Raw genomic sequence first — 12,621 nt, forward strand, 5'->3', positions numbered from 1 at the left:
AGCCCAGAGAAGTTCTTATGGGCACAGCTATATTTATTTTCTCTTCTAGAAGCAAATCACAGATATAACTTTCCACATGGTGAAATACAAGGTTTGTATCCAGGATTTTTTGGTTTTTATTACTTATCAGGATTTGCTTTCCCTTGCAGTTTCTCCCAAATAACTAGATACATTTCAAGAGAAAATTAAATTATTTGATATTATGTGATACGTAAGTCTTTTGTTTAATGTCTCCTTACATTTAGAACATGAAAGATAGTAATTAATAAATTTTTTCCCTCTCAAGCCCATTTTATGTAAGTTTTTCAGACATTCCAGTACTTCACTTAAGTTTTTGCTTTAACTGAACTTAGTTACTGCTTGAAGTAACCAAGATTAATTTAAAAAGTTTTATTAATATGTAAGACAAAAGAAGACAAGGAAAAAAAAAAAAAGAATGCAAACACTTCTCCATTCCCTTCCCCACAGGAAAATAGAAAGGAAAAGACTATTTCTCCCTATCACACGCAGAATTCAGTATGGACTGATGAGAGCAACAATTCTTTGTTATTATTAAATCAGGAGCATTCCATGTATTTAAATACAACTATCCACTTTAAAAAATGCCTAACACAACACATAAGACTGTACATGTATTTCCATCATACTCAAATACTGTTCAAATACTGGCTTTTGAGTACAACATAGAATCACTGAATCATAGAATTACTTAGATTGGAAAAGACTTTTAGAATTATCAACCCAGCACTGCCAAGTCCACCACTTGGATGGTCCAGCCATGTCCCTAAGTGCCACAACCACAGTCTTGAAAAAGCCTGCAGGGACTGAATTGTCACTGACAGGCTACACAGTTCAATGAATCCTACAAGGACAGTGCTTCAAATACAGCTGCATAACCTTCAGGCAACCTAAGCTCCATAGCAAACACCCAAGAGAATAAAAACACTTCTTGAATGTTAATGTCTTAAGATGGAGACATTAAATATTACTTCTTCTAGAAGTTAAAATCATAGAGAAAATCTAAGTAAAAAGTATTCTGAGATTAATACTAATGTGAACACTAAGAATATTTGAACACAACACTGGCAGAATATATGCTCCTGCTTTGTAGAATTTCTAAGTATGCTTTTAAAGTTCAATTTTTTAAGTCTTTCAGCCTGTATTAATGCCCTAGCAGTAAATTTGGTCAAGATGAATTCAGACTGGGTAACTCTAGAAATTAATATGAAAAGGCAAAAGAGAAATTTAAGTGCGCTACTCAGTCCTTTTTTTCTTCTTATTGTACCAAGGAAGAACTGATAGTCAAAGCAGACTTGCTTTAAAAACACTGAAATTTATTCAGTTATTTTAAAGAGTAAGCTATATGAATAATGGAATGCAAATATTTAAGCAGCCGTACAAAATCAAGGACTGAAAGGGGAAAAGAAATGTTCAAAATTTTCAAGTTTTTCCTTTTGCATTGCTCCAAGCATTTGGAACATGTTTCAAGGTGTGCACACAGCAGAAATTGAATACCAGTGAGGGTCATTTCCTTCTAGGACCTACACATGAAGGTAACTGAGGACATAATGCAGGCTGGAGTCGGGCTAACACGTTGACCCTTTTCTTCAAGTCTATAGCTCAAAGGAGCTGTGACTTCCCAGGGAGGGTATGCATGTCCCAGTCCTGACAGTGTTGAAGGCCAGGCCAGATAAGGACTTGAGCAAACTGCTCTAGTGGAAGGTGTCCCTGCCCATGCCAGGGGATTGGTTCTGGATGATCTTTAGGGTCCCTTCCAACTCTCAACATTCTGTAATTCTACAATGATTCCACCACTTCCCTGGGCAGCCTGTGCCAACGGCTGACAACCCTCTCAGTAAAAAATTCCTTCCTACTACCCAATCTAAACTCCCCACAATGTAACTTGAGGCCATTTCTTCTTGCGCTATCGCTGACTGCATGGGAGGAGAGGCCAATTCCCACCTGGCTACAACCTCCTTTCAGGCAGCTGTAAAGAGCAGTAAGGATCTTCCCCTGAGCCTCCTTTCCCCCAGGACAAACATCTCCAGCTCCCTCAGCCCCTCTCCCCTAACACTTGTATTCTACTCCTTTCAGAAGCTTCACTGTCCTTTGGACACACTCCAGCACCTCAGTGTAATGAAGTGTTATTCATTTTACATTATCCTAAAACATCTGAAGTGTAAGAGAAATAAAATGCAATAATGGAATGTTGAACAATGTCTAGTCTAAAAGCCACCTCTTTAGATCAAAATATACTGACATACAAAAATATCACTTTCCCTTCACTTATCTGACTGAAAATCTAAGGCCAGCAAAGTGAAACAACTTCTCAAATATGGCATCTTTAAGATTTTCAGCTTCCTGTTAAAATAATGTCACCTGTAAGAATGGTGACAAGCACAGGTGGGAGCATGTCTGCCTTCCTTCCTGACAGCAGGCCCAAGGCATGCTACAGGATAAAGGACACTGATAACCCTTTAACTGAAAAGTTTCCTCACAGAAAGTCTCTCACCAGTCTTGTAAAAAGAATTTATACATATACATTTTTTTTTTCTTTAAAAAAGAGTTCAACAGAACCTAGTCCAACAATCACAACTGGGCCCAGAAGTTGTTCACATGCAGGATATGCAGGGATATCAAGCAGACATGCTGGAATACACACAAACTGACTCCAGAGCTAAGGAAAAACATTCTCTACAGGTTTTCACGGACAAAACTTCACTTTGAAACACCGTTTTCATTACACTGAGATTGTCCAACGTGGCTTTTGGAATGAAAAGTTTACACTGGGACAGCAAGTGGCATCCTGTGAGTCCATCACACACAGGAGCTCCCACTGCTTTTGACTCCTTGGCACTGAGCACAGAGCAGTTTCAGCCCAGCAGATACGGGTGGCCTGAGCCAGAGCCAGCAGGTGCAGCAGCCTCCGTCACAGGTCTCAGAACTGCAAACAGCCACCTGCCTCAGTTCCTCTGGGTGAACACACGGTCATGGACACACAGCTGAAGCCAAGCAAAACTGCTCTGAACACTTCTCACCAAAAGGCAAGAAATGTGTGTGGCATTTCAGTTCTGACACAAACACAGGGTAAGGCTTGCTCGCATTTTTTCAGAAGCATGGTCCACTCTAAATATCACAAGTAATACAGGCAAGAACACTTCCACAAAACCTTTTCCCCCCCCAATACTCATATATTATATAGTTGCCTTCAAGTAATGTAGGCTGGGGAGAGAAACACCAGTGCCCATTTTAACAGCATCTTGCTTTGCACTCCTGGGCTTTGCTGTACATCGCCCATTGCTGCTCACTTTCTCACTGATACCTTTTCATTTTGTTACTAGACCACACTTGTGGGCACTTGAGAACACAGTACTCAAGTTCCCACTTCTACCTTCTCTCTTACTAACCTTCCTTCTAGCACACAGAGCCAGCTAGAGTACACTGGATATGATCCTATCACTGTGCCCACCTCCAGGAATACAGGCGGGTGTCTCACCACTCCAAGTGCATTTCCACATGAAGCAGCAGAATGTCACCACCTGAACAGCACCATCAACTGTTTCCAGAAGGATTTATCAACACCTTAACTATTGCCACTCGTGCCTCACTTAGGCACACACAGCAACAAAAGGAACTAAGCCACTGTCCTGTTAACCCCAAATTGAAATTTATGCATTTCTCTAATGTCCCTGTTACACTGAGCACTATAAATGTTTTCTCCCTAACACACTTTTACTTAACTTATATACCAATTTAATTTTTTTTCTTCCCCTATTAGGTTCAAAGGCAGACAGAAAGGAACATAAAGCATTGTGAAAGACTTAAAAAAAAATAATAATTTTAAAAATACCAAGTTATTTTTCTTCACATAAATGTATCATTAAAAATTACATAATTCTTCAGTTATCATTCATTATGATACCTACTTTACTTGACAAATGTAAAATCTTTTGAACGCAGTATCATTACAGACCTAAGCAAATTACACCAGCTGATGCCATACCAAATTATTTCAGTTATTTCAAACAGTATTATCATGCTCCCCCACCAAGAGACATCCAGCCATCCATGCCCCAAGAGAGGCTGGCTGTGAACCCAGCTGCTCTTGCCATAGATTTAACCTAGAGGTTAGCAGGTGGTAGGGGATTTTTGTCACTGAGCCAAACACACAATACCAGTCAGCGGAAGTGCTGGGTTAACCTACAGCAAAGTGAAACAATTTTACTTGAAGACACAGATCAATAAAAAATTAGCAGCATAATCATCATCATTTCACAGCTGACATTATGAGTCTAAATCTTAGATTGAAGCATTACCTGCAGCTTTGCACCACGGTGCATGCATTTCACCTTGCCTCAAAAGACAGATATTATTTCCACACAAATCAGTAAGAAAATGCATGACTTTAAAGATTCATTATATTCTGCAAACCAGAGCACAGGAGCCTGAGCTGCAGCTCAACTCTACATCTGGAAAAAAGCATCTTTTGATACCGATTGAAGCTCCGAGGAGCTCTCACACCAGCCCAGCAGGGTAGGACAAGTTTATCCTTCCTCATTCCCTTACAGAAATTATTTTTAAAAGTGCCAGTGAAAATAGCAAATATCTTTCCAGGCTCTCTTCTCTTCTTCTGCTTCCCTACTGAGCTGTGTGACCCAAAGTTAAAGCAAGTAGGTAATCTGTGAAATACAAAGAGAAAAATCTCGACCCTGGTTTCTCAGGAAATTTAGTGCATTATACAACACTTGCAAAGGTACATTTCTGACTTAAAGGACAGCAGCTGCTTTTTTAATATGCAAAAATAAAACTTGTAATCTTTTCTGAGGAGGACTCCAGGATATTTGGCAAACTACAATAACAGGCTTTCAATTTTTTCCCCTGCAGATTTGTATTCACATGGCAACCAAATCACCAAGCTACCAAGATACAGTGTCAAAATCACACATACAAATTACCACTTAAAACTGAAAGTCAACTGGTATTACAAACCTCTCTTATCAGTGAATCTCTTAATCCAATAAACATACAATTAAAGCCCATGTGCATGTGTATGTACAGCTGTTGTGCTGCCCCTTGCCCAGAAGGCTCAGTCCCATTGAACATTCATTGAATGTTATGAATTGTCACTATAGGAGCTACCATTTCCATTGAGATAAAAAGCAGTATATTGACATTTTGTTATTTGTTGCAAATTTACAGCAATCTCAAACATTGCCATGTATCTTCATCATTTAACATATTAATCTGAATAGCTCTAAACAACCACAGAAAACTCTTAAATTTACTTTTAAGTCAAAACCCTACAGAAATGTTCTGTCATTATCCCAAACATGAAATTACTTCCAAGATTACACTGGCTCAATGCCCAGGACTAGTAACACACAGTCACAGTGCAGCAACTAGTTTCAGATTCAGTATCTTGCAGCTCTCCAGCTCTTGATAAAAGTAATTTCCTATTTGTCTGGTTTTTTTTCCTAGTCAGGTGCCATCACATGTAGAACAAGTCTTGAGGCTGACCTGATCAAGTAATGCAGCCATTCTAAATCCAGGTAGATAAAACCTTACAGATCAAACCCAGAACAGGGATACCTGTGCTACTGGTAAAATGGAGGAGAGGCACTGTGAAACGCAAATCCAAGGAAAAGTCACAGAGCAAGGTTAAATTATGTGCAGCATGGGCAAAAAAATTTGAAGGGGTACTGCTACCTCCATTACAGATGAAGAGCTGAGGTAAAGAAGTCAATGTTCCATTAAAATCCCAGTGCCATTCTGCACTTAGCCCATAGCTCTGTAGATCAGACTCCAAGCATCAGTTGAGGCAGCCAGAAATAGAGCACATACTTAGGGCATCACAGGACTATCTAGTCCAAACTTTATAGTTACTTTTCAGGTGTTTAACTCAGAGCTAGTCATCCAGTTGTCTCTCAATAAACAAAGTATGCACTTCTTAAAGTGCATTTGTTTAGCAGCTATTTCACAAAATCCTAGAACAAATGGTTGGGATATAACAGACACAACATACTCTGGACATACTGACCCTTATCCACTGCTATACATGGAACCAGTGGTGACAAATTCAGTCTAAACCACAATGCAGTCAGCTAAGGTTGACACAAATTACTCTTCACTTGGTTATAAACCAAGAGATTTCTGATTTGACTGTACCACCCAGGACAGGCTGCTGACTGTTCACTATGTTTTATCAATGAAGCTGGACTCTTTGTCCTCACACCCACTCTTTCTTGATGCCCTCCATATACAATCTTTATTTCACCAACAAATCACACTGGATTCCTACAGACGAGCTCTCCTTCACTGCACTGACTGATGCATTACTTGGACCAGTCCATTCTCAGTACAGCATAAGGCAAGACAGGAATCCTGTTGAAAAACAGCATATGGGCATATAAGAAATCTGGGAAAGACAGAATAATTTTATTTGATTCTGTCTAATCTTGAAAGTTCCAGAATCAGTTTCTCTTCATTAATATTTTAAGCCTTTTCTCAAAACCATGAGTATACATTAGGTTGGTTGAACACCTGGATCCTTTTTTCAGAAAAATCTCTTGCCCCCAGAAGCCTTCTAGATTCAGGAGAGGACCTACTAAAATGTCAAGTAATATCAAACAGTTTGGTCTCTGTTCTTCCTCGGGCACAGAGATGGACATAGTCAGACCTCCCTTATCTTTCTGATACATTTATTGACAAACATAGCAGGAAATTAATTTTAAAAATATATAAAATAATGCACTACACTAACCCAGTCATGCTTCTAACTGTTCACATTGACACTATGTGTTGCTTACTTATTAAGCAGTATTTTATTTCCAGATTATGGGAACTGTTTCAGGTACCAAGGCTACTGGAAAGATGCATCCAAATGTCAGGCCATATGTAATGTAACATTTTTGAACAAACACTTCCTATTATTGCCTGCCAGTGAAATGCTAATTTAATTCACCAAGTTCAATTCTTCTGAGCCTTTTTGTTTGCCTTAAATAGCTCCATGTGTTCAAATATTCATTGCCAAATTCAGACCTGTGCTCAACCTACTAGACACACCAAAAGCAGCATCAGTGAATTGCTACCACAGAACAGCTAAAACCACCACATGTGAGCCTAGAACACTGCTCTAAGAGTTGCTATGAGACAAGAGAATCAGAAAGACAATGTATTAAATCAGAATTTTAAAATTCTGATTTAATAAAAGAGAATGCCTAATGCAGCATGCTGATCAAACTGATTTCATCAAGTCTCCTTCAAGACAGTCTACTGAGGGAATCTACTGACAGAAGAATAACCACATCATTAGTGACTTGTACAACTGTCAGGAATGCATCTAGCCACACTACAGATTAAATGTTTAAGCAACTGCTAAGCAGACGTGAAATTTCTCCAATTCAAAGGTCTATGTCTAATCTGCCAGTAAGAAAATTAAATACAGTGAGCCATTTTACTCAGGACAGTAGTTCCTCATGTCAATTATTATCAGAGGGTTTTTCATTAAAATGTGTCAGTTCACATCACAGGACAGGTTTTACCGGCATGTGTTGTATGTACAGAAGCAGGTACCAAATCCTGACTACCCTTTAAAAGTGAAAAAAAATCTATTTCATATATTCAGGAGTCACCTGAAAAATTAACATGTGATATTTACCTGGAAGTCCTACTCTTCTGAAGAACCTATTTTTAACAATGATGTCCTGATACTGAAAGTATCCAGATACAGAGTGGGAAAACTGAGCAGGCTTTTGCAATGGAAAGTTACATCTCAGATTTTCTTAAGCCCTGTCCTTATCAGCGTAAAAAACATTTGCATAAGGGACATCTGGCAGATGTACAGAATCACAGAACCAATTAGTTTGGAAAATATCTCTGAGGTCATCAAATCCAACCTATGACCAAACACCACCATGTCTAGACCATGGCACTGAGTGCCATGTCCAGTCTTTCCTTGAATACTCTGCCAATTCCCTGGGCAGTCCATTACAATGTCTAATCATCCTTTCTGAAAAAAAATTCCTTCTAATGTCCAACCTAAACCTCCTCTGGTGCAGCTTAAGACTAACAAAAGGCATTAACAAGGCCACTTCCTTCTAAAACTAAGCAAACACTGAGTGCTCAGAAAGGCCAGGCACAAACTGCAAAAACTATGGGAAAGGAAGCACAGGATGAAATGGTCACTTTTCAACAATTGTTCTCTGTCATTTTTCAATACATTCAAAACCATGAAATGAGTTTAATATGATGGCAGAGTCTGCAGATGACAGGACATAACATCACAAATGGCATCAACTGTCAAAAATGTCTTAGCTACTAGGTGACAAAATGGAAATGGAGATAAATGCAAAAATTGGGGCAGATAGGAAAAAACATTCAAAATTCCTCCTCAATATTATGACCTTTGAATATTCCTTCTCAGGAATACATTGTAGGAATTGGGAAATAATGCAATCAGGTATGGGCATATTCAAATCAAACAAAAGGAGGAGGCTCCTCAGCAACATTAATGTTGTGTAACAACTTTCCACACATCACTGAAGTTCTTACTGTACCAATGGTTCAAAAGGCATTAAAGAGGTTCCTAGAAGACAAATTCACTAATATTTGGAAAGTGCATAGTAACACCTCAGGGAATTCCCCGGATGGAGTCTTAGGGCAAATATTGTTATGTTCCTGTTTTATTATTCTGCAACTGGCTCCAGAGGAGACAGGTGAGAAGGCCAGGCAGAACTTCAGGCACCAGTCACATGAAAATCCTGGTACACTGCAGTCTGATAAACCAGTAAAATAAACATCTTAAATCAAATAGGTCTTTTATTGTTGAGAGCTACCAAAACATCTGAATTACCTAAACCCAAAGCTGGGAATTCACTAGGCAAGCATGCACTTTTTAAGCAAGAAGCAAAGCTGTCACTGCCTTGCAGTTTAACATTAACTAACTTGTCTCCACTGAATCAGACTGCTTGTCCAGCCAGCATCAGATTTATGGGAGCATATGGACTTCCACCCTCAGAAAGCACCTTTGTGCTCTTCATCCTCAGAAGCATTTGTCCTTCTGGTAGTTCTGGAAAGCATCAGGAAAGGGAAGTACTGCATGGCTTGTACATCAGCTGCAGGAATCAAAACAGTAGTCAGAAGTGAAACAAGTCCAAAACAATGTTCAGTAAGGGCTCAATTATTGATCTGCTACAGGCCATGTTACTGCCCCAGTTACCTCTGAGGTCAGTGCAGTGCCTTGCTGCAGTTTTTCTGCTTGGAACAATGCTCATTTCTCACTAAATACATGTTCATCCACTGCAAGGTGCCTAAGGATCTGGACAAGCCCAAGAGGAATTCATCATGAACCTTCTTTTTCCTACTGGTATAGATCTACCCTGAAGCCACATATTACACATTTGTAAAACAATGACTAGATTTCTTAAGTTCTGCAGAAAAAAATTACTTTTGGGTAGAGAAAGGAAGGGAGGCTTTAGGTTTTGTGTTTTTAGTATTTTGAGTTGATTTCTTTTTTCTTCTTGAAAATTGATTAAATGCAGAGCATTTGTAGGCCCTTCCAACCTATGAAAGAAACACAAGATTTCAGTTTCCATCCAAGTTATTATCATGTGAAAGTCTACCCAGCAATGAGCAGAGCAGGTGCCAAATCACAAGCTAACTCAAGTTAATATCTAAAAGCTTTTGCCAAACACTTTACTGATATTTATTACATGTTATTCAATGTACAGCTTATAATGCATCTATACAACAAAGTGAAATTTCAGCAAAGCTTTGGCTGTACGGAGTGACTGGATCCTGACTTCACCAGGTACCTGACACACCTAAAGAAAAGCACTGCTCAGTGAGACACAGATAAATTTTTAACACTTCAGTAAATGCAGATCAAAACTGCTGTTTTTTAAACATCCCAAGACCCTGGTGAAATAAATAATTTTTGTCGAAGCTAGTTCATGTTTCAAACACAAGTTCATGTTTCTAAAAATTAAATACAGAAAAATGTTCAATGTAAGGTTTGCATTCTGACACACACTTTTTTAAAAGAATTTCCCATACTTTGTAAATCATGATCATTGCCGGCTAGAGAGGCAAATTAGAAATGGAACATAACAAAACAAATAAAAAAAAAATCCTCAAACCATGATGTTTAAATGTTCCCTCACTGCCTTACAGTGCTGTATTATGATTTGAATTACACAAGTGGGATCTGAGAACTTACAGAAGAAAACTCTCTTGTCTAGAAGGCAACAGAGATGTCTTTCTATGCCTGCCCCTCATTCACATCTGAGTTGTGAAGAAAAATGGCTTGACTGACCAGCTTTACCTACTGCCTGTGACCAGTCTGGATCCAATCTGTACTTCATCCTTGCCATCCCCTCAAACAATTCCCTGCTACTTCTGCTGTGATAATGCTGCAAAATTTGACACCTCACAGCCTCCTTATACAAAATGAGAATTTCAATTTGCTGTTTCTACTTTGTCCTAGCAACATGAAAACACACACACACACACACAATTTGATTATATAATCTCCAGATACGTGGGAGGGATTTGGAGGCTTGCCTGAAAACCTGCCACTTCTTATGCTTTCAAAAGCTCGACAGCATGTTTCTCCAAAGTACACAACCATGTAGGTGAAATCACAATTGATTTTTTTCACTCTATATAATCAAAAAAGCTACCAAGACACCAAAAGCCCAAAGGCAAGAGGGTAAAAAAAAAAAAAAAAAAAAAAAAGAGCTTGGTCCTGCCATAAATAAGAATAAAAAAAGTTAATGGATTTACACTAATTTACACTATCCAATAACTTCAGTGGTTTTAGTCCAAATACCAGGAAGTCAGCCACTGTAAAATACAGTCACCAGAATTGACATTGACGTCACTGTTGCTGGCAGCTTTTTCTAAAATCTGTGGACCAGCTGAACCTTAGGCCTTTTCCAATAAGCATTCAGGCATGTACCACACCAGCAGTCCCAGTGACAGAAGTGTTAGACAGGTCTTCTGCTCCCTTTATCCATCACTCTTTTCATGTGCCCTGCTCTTCAGGCAAATGGCAATTTTTCAGTTGTCAATAAAGTCAGTCTGTTTTCATTGATAAGCTAAGATTTTGAAAAATACCACAGCAAAAGTTATAACATTCACTTTTGCAGTCTAAAGAAAAGTTCCAATTATTCTGTTTGAAGACTCATAGAACTGAAGAAAAGCATAGAAAAGAGACAAGGTTCAACTCAACATATTTTTACAGCACAAGCACTAGCAAGCTGGATCCAGCTGAAATCTGTCAGCTTTTGAAAAATCATTAGCATCATATTTGTTTTCTCTTTCTCAGGCTTTAAAACTTGATGCTGTCTCCAATCTGTAGGACTTCAAAAGCAGAAAGCTATTTGTCCTCATATGATTGTATCTGCATACTGAAAAACACTTCATGAACTATTTCATTTTGACCTTTTTTTACCTTACATTTCTTTAAGATATGCAAATGAAACTTCCACAACTGGTCACCAATTTGCTCCCATATAAATATGTTGAAAATAGCTGATATTTCTGCAATCTTTTTGAGATCTTAGTCAATTTTCACCAACAATAACAAGAGATGCCACAAGTTATTCTGATCAACTGAATATGATAACGTATTCTGGAAGTTCACAGTACTTCAGTTCTTCAAAATACCAGGATGACTGAAGAGCCAGGAGGAATTTTTGAGACATCCATCTCAAAAGTCTGCCACGTGCCGCTGCTTTAGGCACACGCACCATGTTCCAGGCCCACAGCCAATATTTCCAGTATTTCCAGTACTCTTTTCTTCAGCACAGCAACAGGAAGGTTGACACTGCAGTTGAGGCAAAGGCTGGGAGTCCTGAGATTCAGGGCAAGCATTCAACTCTGTCCTGGATTCACTGCTGACACTTTCAAGCCTTTCAGAAGAACAGCTGTTTCTTGCTCTAAGAATGCCATTTAGCTTCTCAAGGTTCATGCAGCAGTCAGCAAGGGACTGTCTGCACTAAAGCAACACCAGGTAATTTCAAATCAATAGCCATGTGCAATGATTCAGAGGAAGAGCTTACACAGAGTTTATGACAATTTTCAGATTTTCAGAAGTTGATACTAAACTGCCATATCCTGGCATGCTCTGGTCTAGCCTTTCTAGAGCAAACCCATCAGTATGTCTGCACCCATCAAACTAAGAGGACTGACTAAAACATGCAAACTTGAACCAAATATTTGAAGAACTAATGAGAATGGTTGAAAATCTTTTCTTAGCTGAGAAAACGAGTCGGGGACTGGATGGTATCAAATGAGCCAAGAAGACAGAACCAGTACAGGCAGGCTGTGGCCAAGTTGGAAATGGGGAAGGGAAGAATATCAGTACACTTACAGAAGAATTGTGCATCTTCCTCCTGAGGCAAAGCAGAGTTCCAGAAGTGGAAACAGACCAGAGGGTAGAGACTTTTGCCTAATCTGTGCGTAATTTATACTAGTAACTAAAAAGCAATTAAGTCTTAAAATAGCTCAAAAGTTTAGGGTGACACATAACACACTCCTATACATGCATGGGGTGTCTCATAAAATCTATATGGATGGAGATCTGGGAAACTGTTGTATTTAGGTTCCAATTATACTGGT

At 38.9% G+C, this 12,621-nt stretch overlaps 1 protein-coding gene across 2 annotated transcripts in view; it reads right to left on the reverse strand.

Annotated features, from left to right (window-relative positions):
• Positions 1 to 12,621, reverse strand: part of CCNY (cyclin Y) — a 118,652-nt gene that overhangs the window by 53,372 nt on the left and 52,659 nt on the right. The window lies entirely within an intron of this gene.

Source organism: Lonchura striata, chromosome 2 (genome assembly GCF_050655825.1).
Source record: "Lonchura striata isolate lonStrDom1 chromosome 2, ASM5065582v1, whole genome shotgun sequence".
Classification (NCBI taxonomy): domain Eukaryota; kingdom Metazoa; phylum Chordata; class Aves; order Passeriformes; family Estrildidae; genus Lonchura; species Lonchura striata.